The sequence below is a fragment of the Phacochoerus africanus genome, chromosome 3 (genome assembly GCF_016906955.1).
Source record: "Phacochoerus africanus isolate WHEZ1 chromosome 3, ROS_Pafr_v1, whole genome shotgun sequence".
Taxonomy (NCBI): domain Eukaryota; kingdom Metazoa; phylum Chordata; class Mammalia; order Artiodactyla; family Suidae; genus Phacochoerus; species Phacochoerus africanus.
Genome location: NC_062546.1, coordinates 135,380,092 through 135,393,319, shown reverse-complemented (window position 1 = coordinate 135,393,319; position 13,228 = coordinate 135,380,092).

Genomic DNA, 13,228 nt, shown 5'->3' with positions numbered 1-13,228 from the left:
AATCTTAGTTTAAAATAAACTAGGCCTACTAATAATATGGTCTGCGATTTTCACGAATAAGGGTCCTGAGAAAGGAGTCAGTTTTAGAAATAAGTAGGTTAGAGATGGGGTACATTTGCACCTTAGGGCTGAAGCACACCTCTGGCCAATTCTGAATAGATTTCTACCACCTTTCAGCCATAGCCTCTGTGCTGTGCTAGCAGGTTTGTAAACATCCTCAAAATAACGAAGTGGTTAAGAGTGGTTGGGAATAGCAACCAGATTGTCAAAAATACCACATTGTCATCTTTTATTCCTGATATTTTAAAAAATGCACAGATTATTAATTTTCATAGCGTATATAGAAGAATAAAAGAAATGATCTAAATGTCTATTATCACATAGTATCTGGGACTATATTAAGGAGGTGCTGGTCAGCTTGGCTTCATTTGTACTCCAGATGCTGCAGAGATGTGAGGGCAGGCCAATTGGGGTTAAAGCAGGCAGGGAACTGATACAGCTGGGGATCGTTAAGAGTGATCAAGGGCCAGCCTGCAGAAAAAGTCAGCTGAAAACAAGGCTGAGCGCTCTTCCGGGCAGAGCAGCAGAATGGTGTGCATTTAGGAAACAGGCTAACCTCATTCAGCAAACTTTGTTGATTTAATTAGATTTTGTTTAAAATTCCAGAGTAGGAGTGGCTTGGTCAGCTTTGATGCGAAAATTGGCAGAGGAAAAGATTTGTTAATTTGTAAAAGTAATATTATTAGGGCATTTAAGAAATATTGAAAATCTTGTTCATAGTAAAAATTTATATATGTAATACGGCACATGTATATCTCCTTGCTGACAAAATATTATCATCTTTTCTTGACCAGTTAATACATAGGTTATGGATTTTTAGTTGGAGCCTGTTAATTTATGTACTTTTATGTTGGCTTTTTTCCTGTTTCTGGCTCACGTTTTTACTCCCTCACGGTACTTTCTGGTTGACTTTACAAATAAATTCTTTGCACTCAAATCCTTGTCTCAGAGTCTATTTGGTGACACTAATCAAGATGTACTAATCCTAGTAATGATTTAAATTTGATCCTTGCGTCACAGAGATATTTTGAAGATCACATTTGATAATACACACACACACACAAAGTTAATAGTAGAGTGCTACAAATAGGAAGTTATTCAGTTTCCTCCACTGAAACTATGAATTTTTAAAGACCAAAAACTTTATCTTTGTACCCTTGATAATTTGCAGAATTAACAAAATAGGGGAGGAATTTAATAAATATCCATGGAAAAATGCTAGAACTCTGATGCTTACTTGGACACCTAAAATATATTGAGAATTGAAAGAGGATTTGTTGTTCTTATAGGTACATATTTATGGGAGATGCTGCGACTGAGTTCCACCTTCTGTGGTTCTAAGAGGGTAAATGTATAATAACACTAGGGAAGAGGAGGCAATGAAAGGGACAAATAGTACAGTCATCCCTTTTCCCTTGGTATCCTTGGGGGATTGGTTGCAGGAGCCCTGCAGATATCCTCAGATGCAGAACTTGAGAACATGGAGAACTTGACTATATTAGCTAAAACTCTATCCTTACATATATTGCTCCTTGCCTACAAAATCACATCCTTGAGAAAGACATACTTCTGAGTCTTTAGAGTTCCAGTTATTTTCTAAAGATAGGTTAAAACCAATTAAGACGATAAAGAAGGAGGTGGACTCAGTTCATTTGCCGTATTTTTGTTGACTTTTCCATGGTGCCCTGAAAGTTCATCCCTTCTAGAATTTGCCTGTTAGGCACACTTACACAATGGTTCATGGACATCATCTGAGAACTCATTAGAAGTGAAAATTCTCTTTTACTCTAAATGATCAGCATAATAAGTCCAATTAACATCATTACCATACATGGTTACAAAATTTTTCTTGAGGTGAGGACTTGCAAGATCCATTCCTAGCTGCTTTCAAATATGCAATACAGTGTTATTAACTATAGTCACCATTCTGTACATTACATCCCCATTACTTATACATTTTGTTGCTGGAAATGTTCCCCTTTTGACCCCCTCAACCCATTTTGTCCACCCCCCCACATGACCACTTATTTGTTCTTTATATCCATGAGCTCATTTTTTTCTTTGTTTCCTTTGTTTTTAGATTCCACATATAAGTGAGATCATATGGTATTTATCTTTATCTGTCTGACTTATTTCACTTAGCATAATGCTTTCAAGATTCATCCATGTTGTTATAATAGGCAAGATTTCATTCTTGCTTATGGAGATGTATATCTCACATATTCTTTATTCATTAATCCTTCAATGTACAATTAGTTTGTTTCTGTGTCTTATCTACTATAAATAATGCTGCAGTGAACATGGGGATGCAGATGTCTTTTTGAATTAGTGTTTTGTTTTCTTAAATAAATATTCAGAAGTACACTGGTGGATCATATGGTAGTTCTATTTTTAACTTTTGAGGAATCTCCATACTATTTTCCATAGTGGCTACACCAAATTACATTCCTATCCACAATGCACAAATGTTCCCTTTTCTCCAAATTCTCACTAACACTTGTTATTTCTCTTGTTTTTGGTGATAGCTGTTCAAATAGGTATGAGGTGATATCTTATTGTGGTTTTCATTTGAATTAGGCTGATGATTAGTGATGTTGAGCATCTTTTCATGAACCTGTCAACCATCTGTATGTCTTCTTTGGAAAGATATCTACTCAGATCCTCTACCTATTTTTTAATTGAATTGTTTTCTTGCTATTGAGTTGTATAAGTTCTTTATATATTTCAGATATTAACCCCTTATATGTAATTTACAAACATTTTCTCACATTTGGTAGGTTGTCTTTATATTTTGTTCATGATTTCTTTTGCTCTTCAGAGGGAAATTCTTGAGCCCTATCCAAATGAGTCAGAAGCTCTGGACCTGGAGCTCAGTAATGTGTGTTTTAACAAATCTTCTAGGTGGTTTTGAGACACTCTAAAATGTTAGAACCTCTGGTGAACAGTGATCTTTTTAGATAAACTAGGTGCCTCTGGTTTAAAGTGAACATATCTAGAGCAAATCCTAGAACAAATCTACTCTCTTAAAATTCTATTAGACTAAAGCTTGCCTATTTCAGTTTTTAGATAATCTAAAACTGATGATCTTAGTTGCATTATCCAAGCTTCCACGTGCCAGGAAGAAACATTTAGGATTTCTAGGAACAGGACATTGGAAATCAGGTCCTGCAAAACTTGGTGAGGGTAAGGGAAAACAGAAGCCTATGCACATCTCCCAGGGAGGGAAAGCTAAGTTAGCAGTCAGAATGGATGTGTCTCTCTCAAATGACTTCTCAAAAGGTCAGGAAACGATACCTTTCTAGTACTGTCTGGAGAGAGAAAGAAGGGTCTTCCTGTATGTACGGCTTCTTTCTCCCAATACGTCTCAATAATACTCAAATGTATCACTTTCTTGGGAAAAAAAGAAGTCACTTATCTATCTCTCTTTTTTCTTTCTTTCTTTCTTTCTTTCTTTCTTTCTTTCTTTCTTTCTTTCTTTCTTTCTTTCTTTCTTTCTTTCTTTCTTTCTTTCTTTTTCTCTTTCTTTTTCTCTTTCTCTTTCTTTCATTCATTCATTCATTCATTCTTTCTTTCTCTCTTGCCACACCTAAAGCACACAAATATGGAAGTACCTGGGCTAGGGGTCAAATCAGAGCTACAGCTGCTAGCCTATACCACAGCCACAGCAATGCCAGATCCAAGCCAAGTCTGGGACCTACACTGCAGCTTTAAGCAACTCTGGATCCTTAACCTGGTGAGTGAGGCCAGGGATGGAACCTGGATCCTCATGGGTACTAATCGGATTCTTAACCTGCTGAGCCACAATGGGAACTCCCTATTATTCTTGATCTTGTTTACGTTACTTGATAAAAGTCCTGGCATGACCTCTGTGTATGGTGACCCACACCATTCTTAATAAATACTGCTTCTTAATTAAGTAACCCTATCTATATTTGGAAAGTACATGGAAATTGGGTATAATGGTAGTATTTGTATTTATTTTTTGTGTTTTACTGATTGTTAATATGTTTAAACTCAGTATCTCTATGGCCAATTTGATGTTTTTACCTTGGGTATTTAATTTGAGACTGTGTTAGCATTTGAGGTCCTCACATTAAGATTAAGCTAAATGTAGAAAACTAATGACAATGTGAAGGAAAAAAAAAAAGGAAATAACCTAAGGATTTGAAAGCAGACCAGTGAAGAAAGGTTAAGGGAATTCATATTAAAGAATTTAGAGAAGAGAAGCCTGAGAGACATCTTACCACTTTATCTCAAGTCTATGGAGAATAGTCACTCATAGTTATTCCCTTCAATGACAAGAATAAAAGGATGAGCTTAAGTTGCAGTACTTGGGATAAAGATTAACTGGAGTGACCTCTTAGAATTAGGATTAACTGGAGTATTACTAACTCATAATTAATAAAATTGGACTTCTTCAGTGGAAAACTGATCAGTGACTTAAAGGGAAGGAAGCCTAGGTATTTTCATTCCTATTCTATGTTTGGGAATGTTACTGTGGATTCCAGCTGTTAGAAATTCAGTAAATGGCAAAGTATTACAGGAAGTGACTAGTTCCATTATATTGATGGTTCAACTCCAGTTATCCATGGATATTAAAAGAGTATTTAAAATCTATAACATAGAAAAAAAAAAAAAAAGGAGTTCCCGTCGTGGCGCAGTGGTTAACGAATCCGACTAGGAACCATGAGGTTGCGGGTTCGGTCCCTGCCTTTGCTCAGTGGGTTAACGATCCGGCGTTGCCGTGAGCTGTGGTGTAGGTTGCAGACGCGGCTCGGATCCCGCGTTGCTGTGGCTCTGGCGTAGGCCGGTGGCTACAGCTCCGATTCAACCCCTAGCCTGGGAACCTCCATATGCCGTAGGAGCGGCCCAAGAAATAGCAACAACAACAACAAAAAGACAAAAAGACAAAAAAAATAAAAATAAAAAAATAAAATCTATAACATAGGAAGTCTTTGAGTCAGTGACCTACCATTTAGCCAAACCTTCATTATTTTTCTCTAAGTTTGACCATTCTATTTTCCACAATCTCCAAAGATTAACTATTTTTCCTTTACATTTTTTTCCATTGAAAAATAAACTACTGATATTTATAAAACTCATTTTTTTAAAAACTTATTAGGTTCCAATGGTTCTTTTATCAAAAGGGGTTTTTTTTTCATGATAGAGAGTGGGAATATTCATGTCTGAGAGGAGGATATACAGATGCCCACTGGCAGTCAAATCCATAAAATTTTAAACTCCCTCGCATCATATATACAAAAATAAATTCAAAATTGCTTAAAGACTTAAATATAAGACATGCCACCACAAAACTCCTAGAAGAGAATGTAAACAAAACATTCTCTGACATAAATCATACCACTGTTTTCATAGGTCATGTCTTGTCTTGTCTCCTAAGACAATAGAGATAAAAGCAAAAATAAACAAATAGGACCTAATCAAACTTATAAGCTTTTGAACAGCAAAGGAAACCATAAACAAAATGAAAAGACAACTTACAGACTGGGAGAAAATATTTGCAAATGATGCTACTGGCAAGGCTTAATTTCCAAAATATACAAACAACTCATACAATGCAATACAAAAATTAAATAAAATAAATAAATAAATAAGCAGAAGATCTAGATAGACATTTCTCCAAAGAAGACATACAGATGGGCAACAGGCATATAAATAGATGTTCAACATTGCTAATTATTAGAGAAATCCCAGTAAAAAGTACAATGAGGTACCACCTCATAGCAGTCAGAATGGCCATTATAAATAAGTCTACAAATACCAAATGCTGGGGAGGGTGTGGAGAAAAGGAAACCCTCTTAGACTGTTGGTGGGAATATAAATTAGTGCAGTCATTATGGAAAACAGTATGGAGGTTCCTTAAAATACTGAAAAACTAAAAATAGATTTGCCACTCTGGAGAAAACCATGATTCAAAAAGATATATGTGGAGTTTTCTAGTGGCACAGCAGGTTAAGCTTTTGATGTTGTCACTGTAGGGATGCACGTTTGATTCCTAGCCCAGAAACTTCCATGCACCATGGGTGTGGCCAAAAAAAAAAGATACATGCACCCCAATGTTCATTACAGCAGTATTTACAATAGCCAAGACTTGGAAGCAATGTAAATGTCCATGTCTGTCAACAGAAGAATGAATAAAGAAGAAGATATGGTGTGTGTGTGTGTGTGTGTGTGTGTGTGTGTGTGTGTGATGGAATACTAGCCAACCATAAAAAAAGAATGAAAGTCATTTGCAGCAACATGGATGGACCTTGAGATTATCATACTAAGTAAATCAGAAAGAAAAAAGACAAATATCATATCACTTATATGTGGAATATAGAATATGACACAAATGAACTCATATGTGAAGCAGAAACAGACTACAGAAATAGAAAACAAACTTATGGTTACCAAAGTGGGAAGAAGGTGGGGGAGGGATAAATTAGGAGTTTGAAATTAGCGTATACAAACTACAATATATAAAATAACTGCTTTATATAAAATAAACAACAAGGTCCCACTGTATAGCAAAGGGAACTCTATTAAATAGCCTCTAATAAACCATAATGTAAATACAAAAAAGGATATATATATATGTATAACTGAATCACTTTTCTGTACATCAGAAACTAACACTGGGTTGTAAATCAACTATACTTCAATTAAAAAAAAACTCAATAGAAAATTTGAAATGTGTATTTCAGTTTATTTCTCACATTATAAAGGAGTTGAGAAGTTTAATAAATTAATAACAAATTTTGTTTCAGTAAGGTAAAAGTTTGGTATTCATTGTATTTTCAAGTGGAGAAAAAAATTAATGCTTAAATTTTTTTAGCAGTTCCAGGGAAGCTGAAACTGTGTGTCTCTATAGGTCAGAGGGTGGCTAGGTATGTGCTTATGTTTGCATATATATGAGCACACACATGTACACTCATATTTCAAATTTCTGTGTAATTATATAAAAAATAATCTCTCAAGAAGATAATTCTAGGACATGACTGATGTAAATGCAATCTTGAGGCTTGAAAAATGATGGAACACTGAAGAAATACTGGTTCAATGATACTTTATTCAATCATTGATTTTTAAGCAGCGAACAGTCAGTATTATATAACCAATTGGAAAAGTATAGAATTTAAAACTACAGCGTGCTTCACCCTTAGAAATAATTGTATTTCAAGCCTATAAACATGTATTCTATAGTTGTAAGAGTTAACATAGAACTATTGCATGTCAATTTAGATAGTAATGATTTGAATGTGCTCGCAATTATCATTGCATTATTTTATTAATCTTTTCACATCTGTTAAATAACATTTACAACACAACTATATAAATCCATTAAATAGATAAATGTTTTGATTATATTTTATTGTTTATTTTTCATCTTCAGGGATTCATTACATTGACTATACCTTTCAAAACATAATCTACAGCTTAATTAAGCCTTGCAGTTATAAATTTTGAACCAACATATTAAGAGAGAAGTTATTGCTTTTGGGGATACAATATTACTAATGAATGTTTTGTTCTGCGACACCACTGCTGGTATACAATTCTAAGTCTATCCAAAAGAAACTGTCCTTGATTTCACTATTCAGAGATCATAAGTCAACTTTTTATGTACTATAAGCTTCTTAGGAATAAAATCCAAACCCATTGATGGCTTATGAGTAAATTTCACAGCTTGTAGAAAAGACACATATCATTGTAATGTGTGAAATTTTAATCAAAAATGTTATGAAGGAGAAAGGTAAACTGACTGCTATAATTAATGTGTTCTGACACAGAGATTTAGCAGGCACATTTGTGGACTGTGCTGTGCTATGTTAACTGTTCCATTGCTTAAGGACTGTCAGAGTTTGAGGTGTTCCTATGCTAAGGTTTCACCATTCGACACATTTTCCTAGAGAATCAGGTTTGCCATGGATTGAAATGTAAAGCCATTTCTTTCTTGGCTTTTCTATTAATATTTAGTTAGGTGTCATGTGTGTCTGGTGATTGGGTATGTTATCTTCTTTTTAAAAGAAGCTTCATTTAAAATTAAACTACATAAGCATAGCTTTTAAAATGAATCACCTTGTGTTTTCTCTTCTATTTAATGTTATCCAACGTCTTAAAGGTGAGGGTACTGAGTAAAAGTAATTGAGTTAATGAAGAAATTAGGAACCACACCCACATATAACACACCAAAATAAAATATTTTTATATTATGCCCCATATACTTCATAACTGAATAATACTTGCTTGACCTCACAAAGTACACAAAATATTTCTCCGTATAAGACATAGTTCTGGTGTGACTGGGTCTCCTTGCTGTACGGTAGAAAATTGACAGAACACTTTAAACTAGCTATAATGGAAAAAAATAAAAATCATTAAAAATTTTTTAAAAAGGAAATAAGCTCTGATTTTCAAAAGGACATTTGCTATATGTATATCTATAATTTGGAAGTAGCATCAGATTCATGAACTGTTTGTAAAATGCTGCTAAAATATTCCTTCATGCCAGACACTGAGTAAATAGTTAAGTTTCATGCCAGACACTGGGTTAGACGGTGGCTCTGTATTTCAGAGAGATTCCTCAGAAAATTATAGATTGGGTTCCTGGCTCTGCTGTGTCAATCTCCTTGCAGAGATCTACTGCAAACTCTCTCAGAGCACTGCCAGTGTGGTTGTGCAGTAGACAAAAGACGTACCTGAAAGGGGAAGACAGATATGCCACTTAAATTAAATAGGAAATGAATTGGCCAGCAAGTTGGCATGTCTGCTGAGACAAATCATGGACAACATGTCTCTCAACAACAAAACTTATTTGTTTTCTCTTGCCAACAGATTCATCACTGCCCAGGCAAAACAGGCAAAATACATTAGTGTCATGGTAAACTGATAAAGAGAAGTGCCTCAATCTAGCATCCTCAATGGCGAAAGTCTTAGGGCAGTATTGATCTGTGTTATATAAATCTTGTTTTCTGTCTGCAGAAGTGAATCAGGAATGACCCGTAAGGTTAACAAACATTGTAATGTCTTTCAGCTGGGGCAGATGCCTGTGAGTTCCACACATTGTATTTGGTCAAGTTCCATCTTGTCATTTTACCGCCAAGAAGCTTAACTAATTGCTGGCAATCATAAGAATGTTTGACGGAAGGAGAGAATTCCTACAATTTTTACCCCATCTCCCGTCTCCTCTTTTTTTTTTTTTTTTTCTTTTTCTTAAGTCTTAACAAGCAGTCAAAGCCAAGTAGCGGAAAACAATCAACACTGAATTAGTCAGCAGGAGTCTTCACTTAGCTGAAAGTTTATGTAATTGGCATGTCATGTTCCTACATTGCCAAGAACAGACCTGATTAAGCTGATGCACTTTGTTTCAGTAAAGTTTGACAAAGAAAGCTTCTCATCCTTTTGAGTTACATGTCAGGGTATGTGCTTAACATGATTTTCTTCTGTTCAGAAGGAAGTGAAAGCTAAATGTGTACTCTACGAACTGATGAAATAAAAATTCTCACCAAACTAAGAGTGAACAAAGTCAATGTTTTCAGGAAAAAGAGAAAATATTGGTAGTGAAAGGTAATAATCGAAGAAAATTGATTAGCAAAAATGAAATTACCCATAATAACTTTATTTTATAAACAGCAGACTCTTAAAGAAATGACAAATTCCATGTTATTTCATAGAGGAGATTAACCCGACAATACATGCTTTCTTCACATGTAGCGCCTTATGCTTTTACTTATTTAATAAATTTTCCCTGTAGCCTTAACAAATTTGTACAATGGAAGCTCTCTTTGGGGGTTAATCAGCCATCTGAATTTGTTCTGCTAACTCTTTACAGTGCTTTATTAGGCTGTGAATGATGAATTTTGCCCTTATTTGGAAGCTTAGCCTTTATGGTGAAAAAAAAAAACAAAAAACAAATGCCCAGCATTAGAAGAGACTATGTAAAGCTTACGATATTTCATTTGTATTTGCTCACACTAGTGTTCCTCTTGCCATAACCCTAAATCAAATGATAGATTTGAATGTGGCTTTAGATTATTAAAGCTAAAAGAGAGCAGTTGCTGAGGAAACAGTCCACGCATCTCTTACGTCATAGTTGACAGTATAAAGGCAAGATCCAGGGAAGTAGAGTTTTTTTCTCTTCTCCCTTTTTGTCATAGAAAGGTCAAGCTAGTTTTCAACATTTTTATGTATGTCATTCTCAATATAGCAACAGAATCTCTTATGGAAAACAATGTAAGTAAATGTCTCCACAATGCTACTAGTCACCTGATCAAAAGCCAATGTTGAAAAACACTTCTAATGACTGTCTCTTATGCATCAGTGCACCTACTAATGAGCTGCCAGAAAAGGCTTTGTAAAGCTTTGCTAAGATAGAGCAGGAATCTGAGAAGCCTGAGATATAACTTCCCTGCTGTGATCCCTGCCTTTCTACTAACAGGGAGCCTAGACTCAGAGCTGCTAATGAGCGTGCTGGAAAAAGTGTCCAAACCAATGCAGGCTGGAGACAATTCACCTGTCTGCTTTCAGATCCAGGGTATGATGCATGACAGTAAGACGCTCGGTAGTAGCTTTTCTTTAAATAATTTAGATATTTATTGATTTTCCCTCTCTACTCCTATATTTTTATTAAGTCCCTGCATTTTACTTTCCTTCAGTGATTTCTAGCACCATCAGAGAAAAAGAAATAAGGATTATTCCTATTACCTTACTTCCCTACCCACACACTTATGAAATTGTCATTATGTCATATAATAGCAATATGGGATACCTAATTAGTTTTCTGTAGGGAAGAGAAATAGAAGCTTTTCAGAGGTGGTGTTTACAAAGTGAGTCAGTTGAAATTAATTTTTAAAAAGCCAAAATATGGCCTATTTGAATTAAAGGAATTCAAAATATGACATATGTTTTGATGCTTAAAACAATGGACTGCACAAGTTAAAGACTTTTCTCTCTCTAGCAGTGCCTTGTTCAACATCTTTATCCATAGGCAAAACCCAGCAAGATCTTTATAAAGAACGCTTACTTAACTTGGTTGGTGGAAATTCCTGGCCTATAAATGAAATAGTTAACTGCAGGATACCTTTCAAGTTTAACGCTAAGCTGTTCACATTACACATTTTGATGCTATGCTTCCTTTGAGTTTTCCTAGAAGCTATTCTAATTACTTAATATATTTTTTTAGTCAAACAAAATTAAGGAATATAAACTGTGTAATTTTACCAATTTGCAATGCCACAGTTATCCCAGAAAGAGAACCAACATCCCTATTCATTAATTACAATCCTGACTATCTTCTAGCATCCCTGGAGCAGCCTGTGCGGTTCACATGGGCTAGTGCTATCTGTCCTTTCCAGTTGCCAATGTTCCTATTTTCCACAGCTCACCCTTGCCTTTTCTCAGGTTGATGCAACATGCCATGGGAAATCGCAGGCTCTGTGGCAACTGGGGAGATAAGAATGCTGTGTGCCTCGGCAGCCCCTTTTATCCAAGGATCTCCAAAGAGCTTTATAAAAATCTATTTTTTTAATCCTCTGGATACCCCCATGAGATAGGTATTAGCCTGACTTCACAGCTAGCAGAGCTGAAATCAAGGAGCATCTACCTGCATCTCAGTCCTGAACCCTTCTTGTCGTTGGATATAGTGCGAGGAGAGAGCTTGAATTCTGAACCCAATTCTGACGATGTGGGGAGAGGGTTAGAATACACATTTCCTGCTAAAAACTTATGGGACCTCAAAGAAATTAAGCTGCATATAAGTACATTTTTAAAAAAGGAAAATAGCCAAGAGAGATACAAATAATACCATAAGTATTTGAGGTAACAACTTATAATAGCCCTGATTTAGAACTCTGTTACCAAGAAATCCTTACCTTCTCCAACTTGGGACTCCAAAGTACCCTATTTTAATTCTCTATTTGGTAAACCACTTGCTGAAAGAGTATGGGCAATAGAGGTAACCAGTAAAGATTTTGGAGCAAATCTCAATTCTGTAGAGAGCTACCTAACGTAAAAATTACCTTTCTGCTCTCAGGAGACTTACAATCTAAAAAGAAAGAGAAGAAATTGTTAAGTTTATAAACATAAATTATGTCATTAATATAACCTGCTACTGCTATAAAGTTACATTTTGAGAATTTCACTATCTATAGTTATAAAATATTGAGAAAAGTGTCTCTTTTTCTGCTGTTCTTTGTGGAATTCTTTCATTGTATATTCACATCTATTGGAAAAATACATTCTTACTTAATGTAGTATTTTCTTATTAAGAAGTGACCTTGAAATGCCATGGAATGTTCTATTAAGCCTGCTAAGATACCCCAGGGAGCAAAGTAGATGTATTAATGTTTTTGTCCTTTGGAAGTTTACATAATTTATTAACTGTCTTTTATGTACGTGTCTGCTAGATGTTGAGGTTGTTAAGGAAATTGATAAGTTATTATTACTTGCTGTCTGGAAACTTAAAATTTTGTTGAAGTAATGTTTGAAAGTTAAGCATAACAACATGACTATGAAATGACTGGCTATTCTAGTGTATACAGTCAATCCAAGGCCATATTCCTTACCGTGGTTTGGTTTTTTTGATTCCTGACAATCAAACTTACATATATGTTTCTAGCATTTTTTTTTTTTTTTTTTTTGCTTTTTAGGGCCGCACTTGTGGCATATGGAGATTCCCAAGCTAGGGGTCGAATTGGAGCTGTAGCTGCCAGCCTACACCACAGCCATAGCAACATGGATCCCAGCTGCATCTGTAACCTATACCGCTCATGGCAACACCAGATCCTTAACCCACTGAGTGAGGCCAGGTAGGGAACCCTCAACCTAATCGTTCCTAGTTGGATTCATTTCCCCTGTGCCATGATGGGAACCCCTGTTTCTATCATTTTTAATGTGGTTATAAAGTTCCTCCAAAACAACATGGCATGTAATGTTTAAGTCTAAAGATATGTCAATCTTATGTAATGTGCATTTGTTTTACAATGTTTTTTTAAACCGTTCTCTTGAGGTTAAATATTCAACTTACATTTTTTTGACCCCTTTTGTCTGTTATGATCCCAAATACTTATGTTTTGTTCTTTCTTTTAAGTCATATAGCATAAATTCCAAATAGCTAAGTAACAAATCAGCACATAACAAAGTAAAACATGGCTTAGTTTTTCTACTT